This window comes from Haemorhous mexicanus, chromosome W, assembly GCF_027477595.1.
Source record: "Haemorhous mexicanus isolate bHaeMex1 chromosome W, bHaeMex1.pri, whole genome shotgun sequence".
In the NCBI taxonomy this organism is placed as follows: domain Eukaryota; kingdom Metazoa; phylum Chordata; class Aves; order Passeriformes; family Fringillidae; genus Haemorhous; species Haemorhous mexicanus.
The window spans coordinates 4,429,838-4,442,281 of record NC_082380.1 but is presented as its reverse complement, the minus strand read 5'-3'; the positions used below and the strand labels follow the sequence as shown (position 1 = coordinate 4,442,281).

Sequence of the window (12,444 nt, the reverse complement as noted above, 5' to 3'; positions counted from 1 at the left end):
AGAGTGGTGTGGGCTTGTCCCCAGTTGGCTGTCTGTTAGCCCTTCTCCAAACTCAGGCCACTAGGCCCTGGAGCAGTGAATGTCTGTCTTTCCCCTCCCATCCGCCCACCCACCGCGGTGGATCTAGTGCTGCCTCGTAAAGTGGCCACAGTGCTTTATGGCAGCGGTACCGTTTCCTTAAACAGGCCTTGGGAGCCAGTGGCTGCACACTGCCCTCTCACCATCATAGGAAAGAAAATGTGTAAGCCATCATAAGAAAGAAAAATCAGCTATGGATATACTGTGTTACAAATTTGGCCTGTGACGACTGAGGAGAGAGGCTAGGATGCAAAGTATAGAATTACAAAGGTATGTATTTATTTAAGTGCATGAGATGTCTCAGCCAAACAAGGGATTTTTAGGGGGTTTATACCTTATGCTACAAGGGTATGATATGAATAATCCACCTACTAATACAGATTTCTAATTGTCTTATCATAAATGTGGTACAGCATAGCAACATATGTTAAAAGCATATATTTTGTAGGAGTGCAGTACAATTGTCATCATCCTTGTGATTTGTCTGTTAATCCAGATGTTTCCATCATTAACTTTTGCAATTTTTTTAGGCATCAACTATTTATGTTTCTCTTAGGTATGGATCCTTCAGATAAGAAACCTCTGTTCTTGCAAAAATTAATTTCGTTGATCACTTGCCCTTTGTAGGGATCTTGGGTCTCCAGATAATGATCCAGCAATTATACACTAATAATGTTCTTGGCACCTATTGACTGTGTGGTCTCAATAATTGATATCATGCCTACTAGAAATGAAAATAATGATTTGACCATATGCCCTGGAACCTTCAAAGCCAGTAAGGTGGAGAGAAGTCAGCATGGTGCTCAAAAATCTGGAGGCCAATAGGGAAGGGGAGAAGTCTGCATAGTGTTAAGGACCTTCAAGACCTTGAGGAGGCAAAAAGGGACCAATACGTGACCAGCTCAGTCACAGAGAATGGCCATTTACCTTATAAAATGGCATTAGTTATGCTAACCATATTACCAGAGATCAGGAGCAGGAGGTACCGGTTGCAGCTGTACATAAGCTTCCTAGCCTTTTTGGATGCTTTGAGGTGCCACCTAGTTTGGTTAGAAATAAAATGGCTGAACTCTTACAGAAGCTTTGACTGCTATTGAGTAGCTTTGTGTGAGAACCAGGTTCCCTCTGGTCCCAGAAAATTTTGCTTTCTTGATATCCTTCCAAACTAAAGAGAAACAGCCTTAACTGATGAAAAAAAAACCCTCAGCCCTTTTGATTTGATGGTAGAATCAAGAACCCTCAGAAATCAAGTGGCTAGATGTTTGCTTGATCTGAATTTGAAGGAGGAATGATGTCTGGAATCTTATATTAAATTAATATCTTTAAATGCAAATACTACTTTTGCTTTAATGTAACTTTAAATATACAATTATCTATTTGAGATAACTATCTGGCTACCTGTCTAATTTGTCTTTTTCAAGCAAGCTACTGTAGAGTTATCACAGGAATTATTTAAAGTCAACAGAAACAGAAGCCTCCTTCTAATGTGTTTCCTTTCTGACATGGTTACAACTGATTAAATTTAATATGCCGGCAGGAACCAACCTATCTTTTAGCAACTTGAATAAAAGATAAATAATTTTAAAATTCAGGTAATATAAATTAAATAAATAGAATAGTTCCAGTTGGAAGTGAAAGGAATGAGGAGAAGGTGTCTTTACAAACAAACCGTAGGCCTGATGGTAGATAAGGCCAGATACAGAGAGGTCAATGAAGCAATGGGGGGAACCATAAATTCCATAGGAATTCCACTAATTGACACAGACTGTTACCCACTCAAGACTGTGCTAAATCTCTAGATTTAGAGAAAAAGAACAGTGACACAAGAAAAAAGAAAAAGGGGGGGAGTACACATTAGAAAGGGGGTGTATTGGTTGATTTGGAAAGTCTGTACCTCTCAAGTACCTCAGCCAATGGGGAAGGAGAGAGGGAAATGTGGCCGGGAAATTAGGATAAAAAGGAGGCTGCGTCCTCTAACAGTTTGAGAGACCCCATGGGAAATGCCATTGACCTCTCCCTTTATTCGAATAAAGTTACAGGGCTCCTCTGTCCCCTTTTTAGACATAAACCTCTGGTGTTTGTGGAGTAATTTTCCTGACAATTTGTGGGATCTTGTCCAGGATATTTCCATCATCCAGGGGCAGCAGGAAGCAAGTGGAGCTGGAGGCTCACCTCACCCAGACTGGGTGATCAGCCGCCCTTGATGGTGGCCGGCACCAGGCAATTGATTGGGTTCCCAAGACTGTCCAGGAAACAGATGAACGTCAGACCAGGGGGGTCCGTGAAGAATCCACAGGGAAGGACCACTGAAAATCTAACTGGTGAGTAAAATGGGATCTTCGGGGAGTCAACCTGGGAGGGCACCCATGGAGGTAGCAAAGGTAAAGCTGGGAAGGGGCCCTAGCAAAAGGGATGACAATCCCAAAATATCTTTGAAGAATCCCTTGGAAGAATGTGGAGTTGGTTTACACTCTCTTCCAGAAGTAAAGACATGGATGCCCAAAGGGGGCAATAAGGAAAAGTTGAGAAAGGGTCTTGACAATCCATGCCCAGGGGGAGCAATAAGGGGAGTCAAGAAGGAGTCTTGACAACAGGAGATGGACAAATAGTGTTGATATGTTGAGAAAAGATTAGTTGAAGGGGAATGTAGAGAGATATGGTTGAGGCACGGAGCAGCAAGACCGGATGTGGAAGTGCAGGACCGGGAGCACGGATTGGGGGGGCCTGTGGGGGCTGTGGGGCACCTGGGGCTCAGCACCAGGCAGTGCCTGACCCCATCACCCCTGGGGCAGGGGTGGCAGTGGCTGCCAGCCCCCATGAGGCTGCGGGACACCCCGGCTGCTTGTGGTGCTGCCAGCTGTGCCCACTAGGAGCACCGGGGGGAGGAGCCATTTGGACACTGTGACAGGACAGGGACCAGCTCTGGTATGCAGTGTGTGATCAAGAGAGTGAGCACAAGGAGGAGGAGGAAGATCTATCTGGGAAATGCAGATTGTATGTGGAAGGATAAGGATTTTTTTTTAATGATTTTGTTTGGTTCACTGGAAAAATGAGTGGGTTTGAGCTGTGGGAAAATGAGTAGCCACAGGCAGTAGCAGGGGGGACTAGAGGAAGAACAGAATAAGTCCCTGGATGAACTGGTTAGAAAGATACAGCAAGTTGTCTTGGTTTGGAAAAGACAGGTGCCTGCTAAGGAAGGCAGGAGCCTCCCCTGAAATCTGAAATGGAGAAAATGAACGCCCCCCCCGAATTGCTATAAATTTTAAATTAAGGGGCTCTCAGGCAACAAAAATTATGGGAGCAGGAAATAACAGTTCTTTAATAGGGAAGAAAATAAAAGGATAAAATACACAATGCAGTAAACTAAAACAATACTGACAGAGTCAGAACACAACCTGACACCCTGTTGGTCAGGGTGTTGGTAGCAGTCCAATTGGAAATGTGGCTGCAGTCCTCCTGGAGTGTCAGGTGTGGTTCTGCTGGAGAAGGGATCCTGTAGAAAAAGGGTGCAGTCTTCCTCTGACAATCCAGTGGAAGAAGAGGCAGCTGCTGTTCCTCTAGGAAATCCAGTGGAGAAGCTGTGCTGGTATTCCAGAATCTCCAGATTATATCTGGGTAGGAATGCTTGGCTCCTCCTTCTGGGCGGAGCATCTCACAATGGTATGCTATAGTTCTTATCAGTCATGCAGTGACATTCCATTCAATAGCCTGTTATCAGCAGATGTCCCCTCCTGAGAGAGGAGTGATTGTGATCACTCAGAGAGAGATAAGGAAAACTGCCCACTTGACAAAAGACAACTGCCATACAGATGGTAATAGAATACATCTTGCCTTGCAGTCTGGAACACAAGTGTATATAAGAAGGGATGAGGAAAAAGCAAAGGTGATATAGCAGAGTTTTTACAGCCCCAGAGGGATAAACCGCAGAACCCAAGGGGTCCCCTGGGATAGAAGAGGCAGGGTTGGCCACAAGCAAGTGGCAGAAGCATTCCCTCCTCAGCAGGGGAGAGCCAACCCAGACATCAGTTGGGGAGAAATCAGTGTGCTATCTGCAGGGCAGAGGGACACTGGAAGCAAGAATGCCTGCAGCAACAACTGGATCCTCAGGAGGAGGAAGTCCAGAGGATAATAGAGATAGATTTTAGGGGTGTCAGGGGCTCCCATTATACCAGGGAGCAACCACACTGGAGCCCTTGCTAACTTTTAAGGTGGGTCCAGATTGAGAGGAGCTGTGTTTCCTGGTAGACACAGGGGCCTCTCAATCCACCTTGAATTTTATCCCTAAGAGGGGAAAATTGTCAAAAAGATCTTTGATTATTCAAGGGGTGAGTGGGAAGGATGAATGAGTGCATTTTGTTCAACCCCTATTAATAGATGTGGGAGACAGGTTTGAAATGCATGAATTCCTGTTTGTTCCTAATTGTGATTGTAATTTACTGGGAAGGGATTTGATGGCTAAAGTGGGAATGCAAATTAGTATTGTGAAAAATTATAGAGCCTAACACTGGTAACTTTGTATAAAATGTCTGAGAAGGTTTATGCTGAAATAAACCCAGAAATGTGAGTGGCCCCAGGGAAATACAGAAGATTTGATATAGAGCCTCTCCAAATTACTTTGAAGCAACCAGGACAAGTGGTGTCTAAAAAGCAATATCCTATTTCAAGGGAAGGAAGGAAGGGGTTACAGCCTGTCATTGAGTCCCTGCTAAAGGCAGGTCTTTTGGAATCATGGATGTCTCCCTATAATGCTCCTATCCTGCTGGTTAAGAAACAGGATGGAACCTACAGAATGGTGCAGGATCTAAGAATAATAAATGAAATTGTCAAACCAAGGTATCCCACAGTTCTGAATCCCTATACCATCCTGAATCAGATTCCTTCTCCACATCAGTATTATTCAGTTCTGGATTTAAAGGATGCTTTCTCGGGGTATCCAATTACCGAGGACAGTAAACAGTATTTTGCCTTTGAGTGGGAGCAGGAGGAAGGAGAGAAGATGGTAAAACAACAATTGACATGGACAGTCCCTCCATAGGTATTTACAAAGTCACTGGTTTTGTGTGGGCAAGCCCTGCAGAAAATATTAAGAGTTTACCCCACCCTCGAGAGTTAGGTTGTTGCAGTATGTGGATGATTTGCTTTTATCAGGGGAACAGGAAAAGGTGGTTGAAGAGGCTACTGTGAAGCTGCTTAATTTTCTTGCTAAAAAGGGACTTAGAATGTCTGAAAAGAAGGAGCAATTGGTAGAAAAAAAGGTTAAATATTTGGGACACATTTTGACTGGAGGGTTGCGGTGTATTGATCCAGACAGAATACAAGGGATTTTACAAGTACCATTACCCCAGACAAAGAAGAAGTTATGGCAGTTTTTAAAGTTAGTAGGGTATTGCAGAGCATGGATTGAGAATTTTTCTGTTTAACCAGACCTTTATATGACTTTTTAACCCAAGAGAGTCCTAATGTTCTGGCATGGACACCAGAAGGAGAGAAAAGCTTTAGAAAATTAAAAGACAAATTGGTTAATGCCCCAGTCGTAGCTCTTCCAGACTCAGAAAAGGAATTTGAATTATATGTGGATGTTAAACAAGGCCATTCTTAAGGAATTTTGGTACAAGAACATTGGTGAATACAGTGGCCTGTTGCTTATTTTTCTAAGCTCTTAGACTCAGCGTCCAGAGGCTGGCCTCACTGTCTGCAGAACTGTGCAACCACAGCCTTGATGGTAACTGAGTCCCAAAAACTGACAATAGGGGGATATGTGATTGTTCAAGTTTCACATCAAGTTAAAGTGTTGTTAACTGAAAGAGCCTATAAGTGGATGACCAGTGCTCGCTTATTACAGTATGACTCTTGTTTAATGGAACAGGAGGACTTAGAATTGAAAAGTGGGAAGGGTTTAACCCAGCCTCTGTGAATGGCCCTGAAGAAGGGGCTGGGAAGAATCCCATGACTGCATTCAAGTGATAGATCTCCAGACCCGGGCTAGGGAAGATTTACATTTACGAGACACTTCCTGGCCTGAGGGAGAAAATGTGTTTATGGATGGGTCTTCAGGGATGGTAGGAAGGGAAGCTATTTACAGGATACGCTATCATTAATGGAAAGGAATTAAAGGAAGGAGGTAGATTTCCACCCACATGGTCAGCTCAGACAGTGGAGCTGTATGCGCTTGTAAGGGCCTGTGAATTATATCAGGACAAGATACTGAATATTTTTACTGATTCTAAATATGCATATGGGGTGATACATGCATTTGGGAAATTATGGGAAGGAAGAGGTTTATTAACCTGCAGAGGAAAATTGTTAGCTCATGAGAGCTTAATTTCTCACCTATTGGAAGTGGTGAATTTACCAAAAGGGGTGGCAATAATACATGTTAGGGGACACCAGGCAGGGTGGTCAGAAGAGGCAATAGGTAACTGACTGGCTGCTGAAGAAGGTTGGAAAGCTGCACTGTTGCCAGAAATCTCTTAAGAGCCTCCCTTTGCTCCTAGTAACCCCATCCTTGCCAGAGAAACTGTCTTTTCCGTCAGAGGAGGTTGAGATAATTAAAAAGAGTGAGGCAGAGTAAAGAGGGTATCCTAGGGTGACTTTATGATGCTTGTATCCCCATTCATCTGTTTAGCCCAGAAATAAGTTTTGCACCTTTAAAACTAGTTCTGAGAGCAAAGGGGGGGAGAGAAGAAGCACAGTTTGTTTTCAGAAACTGCACTCACTCCTCCACGTTCTGGCTGATGGATTGTGTTGTCTGCAGCACGGACGGATGATGGGACAGAGCTCTCCTTTGCTTTTAGTTAGTTTTCAGCTAGCTGAAGCAGAGAAGTTCCCTAGATTATGGTTTTTCTTTTCTCTTAGAACTGTTTAAACCTGCTCTAGACTGAACACCCAGAAGAGCACCAGCAGCTCACACCTATAGCCCACTGGGGCCTGGCCTGGGCCGAGGCATTTCCAGTGCCAGAGAGACTGATAACAGACTTAGTGAGCCGAACTACAGCCCACAAAAGGGACTTTCTGAGTTTGTCATCTCTTTTGGAGTAGCAAAAGGTTTTATTGGTTAATATTGTTAATATTTTTTTTTTGTGCTGGTAAATGCTTTGCCTACTAAAGAAACAGTTTTTTCCACTTTTCTCCAAGGAAATATTTTCCCGAAGCAGTTAATGGAGGGGGCGCTTAAATCTGCTTTTTAGAGGAACCCCTTCAGAGGTTTTCTCCCAAATTTGCCCTAAACCAGGACAAATACATTTTTTGGCACCTAACACGTGGCTCGAGAAAACAGAAAAAAGCTATACTGGTTACATTTTAGTTGTACTTATTCTGTATTCAGATAAAGCAGTCAATAGCCATGTTACTTGAATTCATAATGGCTCTCTGGGTAGGGGCCTTCATGTGTTTCTGGTCCCTAAGCTTTTTTGAGGTTTTAATACCTTTCTGGTCCCTAGGCCTATTTTCTTATCCAGAAATAACCCAAATATTATCCCTTACACATAGCTTTTACAGTAGAGGGGCATGGATTAGAATAGCTATTGTGCTGGGCTCAGTGATAATGATTTATAGGGAGTTTACAAACATACTGGAATCTATTCAAGATATGTATAGTTTATAGTTTCTTCATCCTACCCTACAACCTAGTTCCAATAACATGTTTTGGGGATTTATTAGTAACTGTGCCAAATTTGTTAGAGGAAGAGCAGGGGATGAGGCTTTTCAGCCTTTTCTTTCCTTCTTCTCCTTTAAATCTGTTAAGTCACTTTTTGAGAATGTTCAATTTCCCCTAAATATTAAAGAGACCACCTTCCTAGTATTTAATCTAGTAAGCTTCCTCTATACAGTCTGCAGCTTCTCTAGAATGAGGGCTGAGATGTGCAGAGGAGCTGATGAGACCCCTGACCCAAAAGTAAACCCAAGTGTGGAAAATGCTGAGTAGTGTGGAGAATGGGAGGATATGGACCAAACCCTAAAAGAATTTTCTGACCCCATAGCCTGGGATTTTCCATGTGAACAAATTCAGAACCCAGCTGAGGCAGGGAAATACTTGAAAGAGAAGTGCCAGGATGACTCTAAGGAAAAAAAGATCATTGCAATAAGCTAAGCCCTAGCATACGATTATCACACGCTGCTAGATACTATAGGGCAGCAAATAGAAGCACGGGGGCAGGGAGATAAATCAGCAGCTACCCCAGTAACTCAGGCTGCAGCCAACACCCCAGCTACTCAGGTTGTAGCTAAACCAGATGGTGAGCTTCAACCAATGGCTATTGCTCCTACCACGAGAGGCAGAAAACACACAACCAAAACTGATCAGCCAAAAGACGACGATGATCCGGGGGAAGGACCCTCAAAACCAATTACTGACACAAAATTGGAAGTCACTACTGAGTCCTTTTCCCTAAAAGACCTTCGTAGCCTAAGAAAAAATTACACTCGACGACCTGATGAATCTATAGTTGGTTAGTCCGTCTTTAGCATGCTACAGGTGAGGCTACAATTCTGGACGGTACTGAAGCAAGGCATTTGGGATCCCTGTCACATGATCCAGTTATTGACCAAAGAATGATGAGCGGGGCTAACCCTCACAGTCTCTGGGCACAGGTCCTGGGACGTGTGGCACAAAGATATCCGTGTGCAGATGATCTCTGTATGCAGCAAACCCAAGAGAAGACCATAGAACGAAATATTCAACGCTTGAGAAAAATGGCAGTAGCAGAGATTGTCTTCTCAGATAACGTAAACACTAGGAATCCAGACTTGGTGCCATGTACATCCGAGATGTAGCGAAAACTTATATGACTTAAGCCACAAAAATATGCTTCTGTTTTTATGGGGTTCGGCTGTCCGTCTCTGCTCCCACACACGCGTAGGATGGTTCTTTTGCACACTGGGCTTCAAAGGACGAGTCTGGACTCTAGCTTTTTGGTTCTTCAGAATTATTATTTCTTATCTACAAAGTTCTTTCTCTGCCTGGCCGGGATCAGACCAGCAAGGCAGCCAAAGGCACTCTGACTGCCCACAAGGCGGTTACGTCTTTTTATAGTAAAAACTACGTACATCATATTTACCTTTCATTCCTAATACCTATCACCCTTATTACCAAGTGCACCTTCACCACAGACCAATCCACAAGTGCCAACATCTCACAGAAGATCGATGACAAGAAGAAGAAAGAAGAACCTTGTGACACGCCCTGTTCCCTCCATCCTGTCTCCATAACCCCCCTGTACCAAAACCCTAAAATCTGTGCTTCACTCTATAAATATGTCTTCCCTGCACCATTCACACCCGAGTGATTCTCACAGGTTTCATTTCCTCATACACAGGTGGTACATCCCTAGAAGGATCAAAATCAAGCCACCAAGTGCTTCTGGCAACATTCCAAGATCTCTGAGCCCTCCCCCCCCCCCAAGGGTTCTCTCGGGGTAGCTCTGGACATCCGGAGTGATGTGCTGAGTTCCCACATGTTTTAGCAATAATAAAGCAAGATGACAAGACAGAGACCGTGCTTAATATGTCCAAGAAGCTCTGAGCATATGCAGATACTGTGCATGGCCCAACAAATACAAAAATCGCAATTCTATAAACACATCTACAGAAATTAGAAAATAAGATAAAAGAAACTCACGAAAAACTCAGAGAAGAGATTAAAGACCTTTTCCAAATCTCAGCAATGCAAATCAGAAGTTCTGGTACCAAACACAGATGTCCCCCAAATAGGGAGAAAATGTACAATGTACGCCCCTCAAACTAAGCTATGGTTCTTCCTACATAATTATAGAGAAAACATGAAGAGATGGGATAAAAAATATACTACTGCTCTAGCACAAGTGCTTGAATTAAAAGACAAGACTCAGAGAAGTTCCTCCAAATAAGAGGCAGCTCCAATAGTCCATAGCCAAACTGCCAAGTATGATGATGATGACAACATGTCCGATCCCTGTCGGGGTCTCTCTCTCTCTAGCTGATCAGAGTGACCCCGAGAAAAGTTCGAAAGTCTCTTTTCCCAGCCCGGTGCTTGAAGAAGGAGTCAGGGCTCTTCATTTCTCGGTCTCAAGGTTGTTTATCTTATCTATAAAATTCTTTCTCCCTGTCCAGCCGAGATCCATTCAGCAGGACAGTCAGAGGCACTCCGCCTGCCCCCAGGGCGGTGTTATCTTTATATACTACAAACTACGTGTACAATATTTACAGTTATTTTTCAATACCTATCATCTATATTAGACAGTAGGTTTCTACTCTAGACCAATCTAAAAGTGCCAACATCACCAGACAAGATGGAAGTAGAGAAGAAGAAGAAGAAGAAAGGCTAGACACACCCAAATCCCTCCATCTTGTCCCCAGAAACCCCTATACCAAAAATCCTAAAACCTACATTTACACCCTGTGAGTACTTTATTTTTACATTATTTACACTATCGTGGCTTTTATCTCTTTCTATAAAGGTGACAATTTGCTCCGTGGCTCATAATCGAACCCACTGGTGTTCCGGGCTGTGTGCCAGGGTATCTGAGCTCCCTGGCAAGGGTCCCAGAAACTCTGGACTCCCAGAGGGATGTCCTGAGTTCTGATAGATCCCCTTGCAGGAACCTCCAAGACATATGCCCAGGGAAAGAAAGATAACCAGGCTTAGAGGAGCCCTGCCTCTAACCAAATAGAAGCTAGGGAAAACTGTGGTTTTTAGACTATGTAGAGGCGTTAACCTAGCAAATCAGAAGCACAAAAATATGAAGTCTTAGTCAACACTAGTGCGTAGTGCACATTAATCCCATCAAGACGTGGAGGCAGAATCTGTTTCTATTGCTGGGATGACAAGGAGATCGCAAGATTTTACTTAGGTAGAAGCTGATGTGAGCCTGACTAGAAATGAGTGGAAGAAACACCCCATTGTGACTGGCCCAGAGGCCCCATGCGTTTTGGGCATAGACTTCCTCCAAAGTAGATATTTCATCGAGCCAAAGGGACTCAAGTGGGCATTTAAGATAGCAGCTATAGAGACAGAAGGCATCAAGAAATTAAACACCTTGCCTAGACTATCAGAAAACCCATCTACAATAAGACTCCTAAAGGTAGAAGACCAACGAATACCAATCGCCACCTCAACAATGCACTGCCAACAGTACAGAAGAACTCGAAATGCCATAATCCCCATCCACAAAATGATCCATGTGCTAGAGGGCCAAAGGGTAGTCAACAAAACCCACTCACCTTTCAACAGCCCCATTTAGCCTATGCGCAAATCTGAAGGAGAATAGAAATTGACTATAGACTATTGTGCCTTGAATGAAATGACTCCACCGCTGAGTGCTATTGCGCCAAACATGCTAGAACTCCAATACAAGCTAGAATCCAAGGTAGCAAAGTAGTATGCCACTATTAACATTGCCAATGCATTTTTCTCCATTCTTTAGCAGCAGAATGCAAGCCTCAGTTTGCCTTCTTGTAGAGAGGAATGCAGTACACCTACAACCAATTGCCCCAAAAGTAGAAGCACAGTCCCACTGTAGTATATGATAGAGATAATTCATGCTTTGTAACTGTATAAAAATTATAAAGATCCAACCATGCCTCTGACCCCCATGGCCAGAAGCAGGGATTTCCTTTCTATTCAAAAGATTTCCTGGACTCGCCCAGATAAAATCATGACTATTAACAAATGAATGAGTCCTTCCCGGTCAATCATCGACCATTTCCCAGGAATGTCCAGAACATTCACAGAACAGCACCTGGAAGAGATTACATCGAGGAACTGCGACGTCCTGGCTACAACTGAAAAGAAGACTATCTCGAGGAGCCCAGACAGCCATCCAAACCTATGGACTGACTTTTGTATGGGACTGAATCTGTATAGTTCCCGTCATACATATGTAGAGACTTACAGAAATCTTAGGTCACTTCTGCTTCAGGCAGAATAAACTGCATATAAGCTGGCTACCTGGAGCAGTTGGTATGAAACTCTGGGGAGACGCTGACACTATGTCGGTTTGACCCAGGTTCACCCAGCGTCAAAGTCTGGGGTTGACACTGTCTTGGCTGTAGTGGTTTTATAATATTTTATTTTTTGGTTGTCAATCTAATAAATTTATAAAATTTTTTTATAAATTTGGCTGCCGATTTGATCATTTACAACACCCACCATCTGCCATAGACTGATTCAGACTACACTAAAAAAGAGTGAAGCTCAAAAACATCTACAATACATTGATGACATGATTGTGTAGGAGAACACGACAACAGAAGTATTTATGAAAAGAGAGAAAATCATCCAAATTCTCCTAGAAGCGGATTTTGCCATCAAGAAGAACAAAATTAAGGAACCTGTTTGAGAAAACCAATTCCTGGGAGTAAAGTGGCAAGACTGACAGGGTCAGATTCCCA

At 43.3% G+C, this 12,444-nt stretch overlaps 1 long non-coding RNA gene across 2 annotated transcripts; it reads left to right on the top strand.

Annotated features, from left to right (window-relative positions):
- Window positions 1–74: 74 nt before the first annotated feature.
- On the top strand, window positions 75–12,168 carry LOC132341400 (uncharacterized). Of its 2 annotated transcripts, none has more exons than XR_009490179.1 (3): window positions 75–348; window positions 2,199–2,399; window positions 9,393–12,168. It is a non-coding gene; the product is annotated as an uncharacterized LOC132341400 (long non-coding RNA). The 2 variants fall into 2 exon arrangements; XR_009490180.1 differs by having other exon boundaries at window positions 9,171–12,168.
- Window positions 12,169–12,444: the final 276 nt, after the last annotated feature.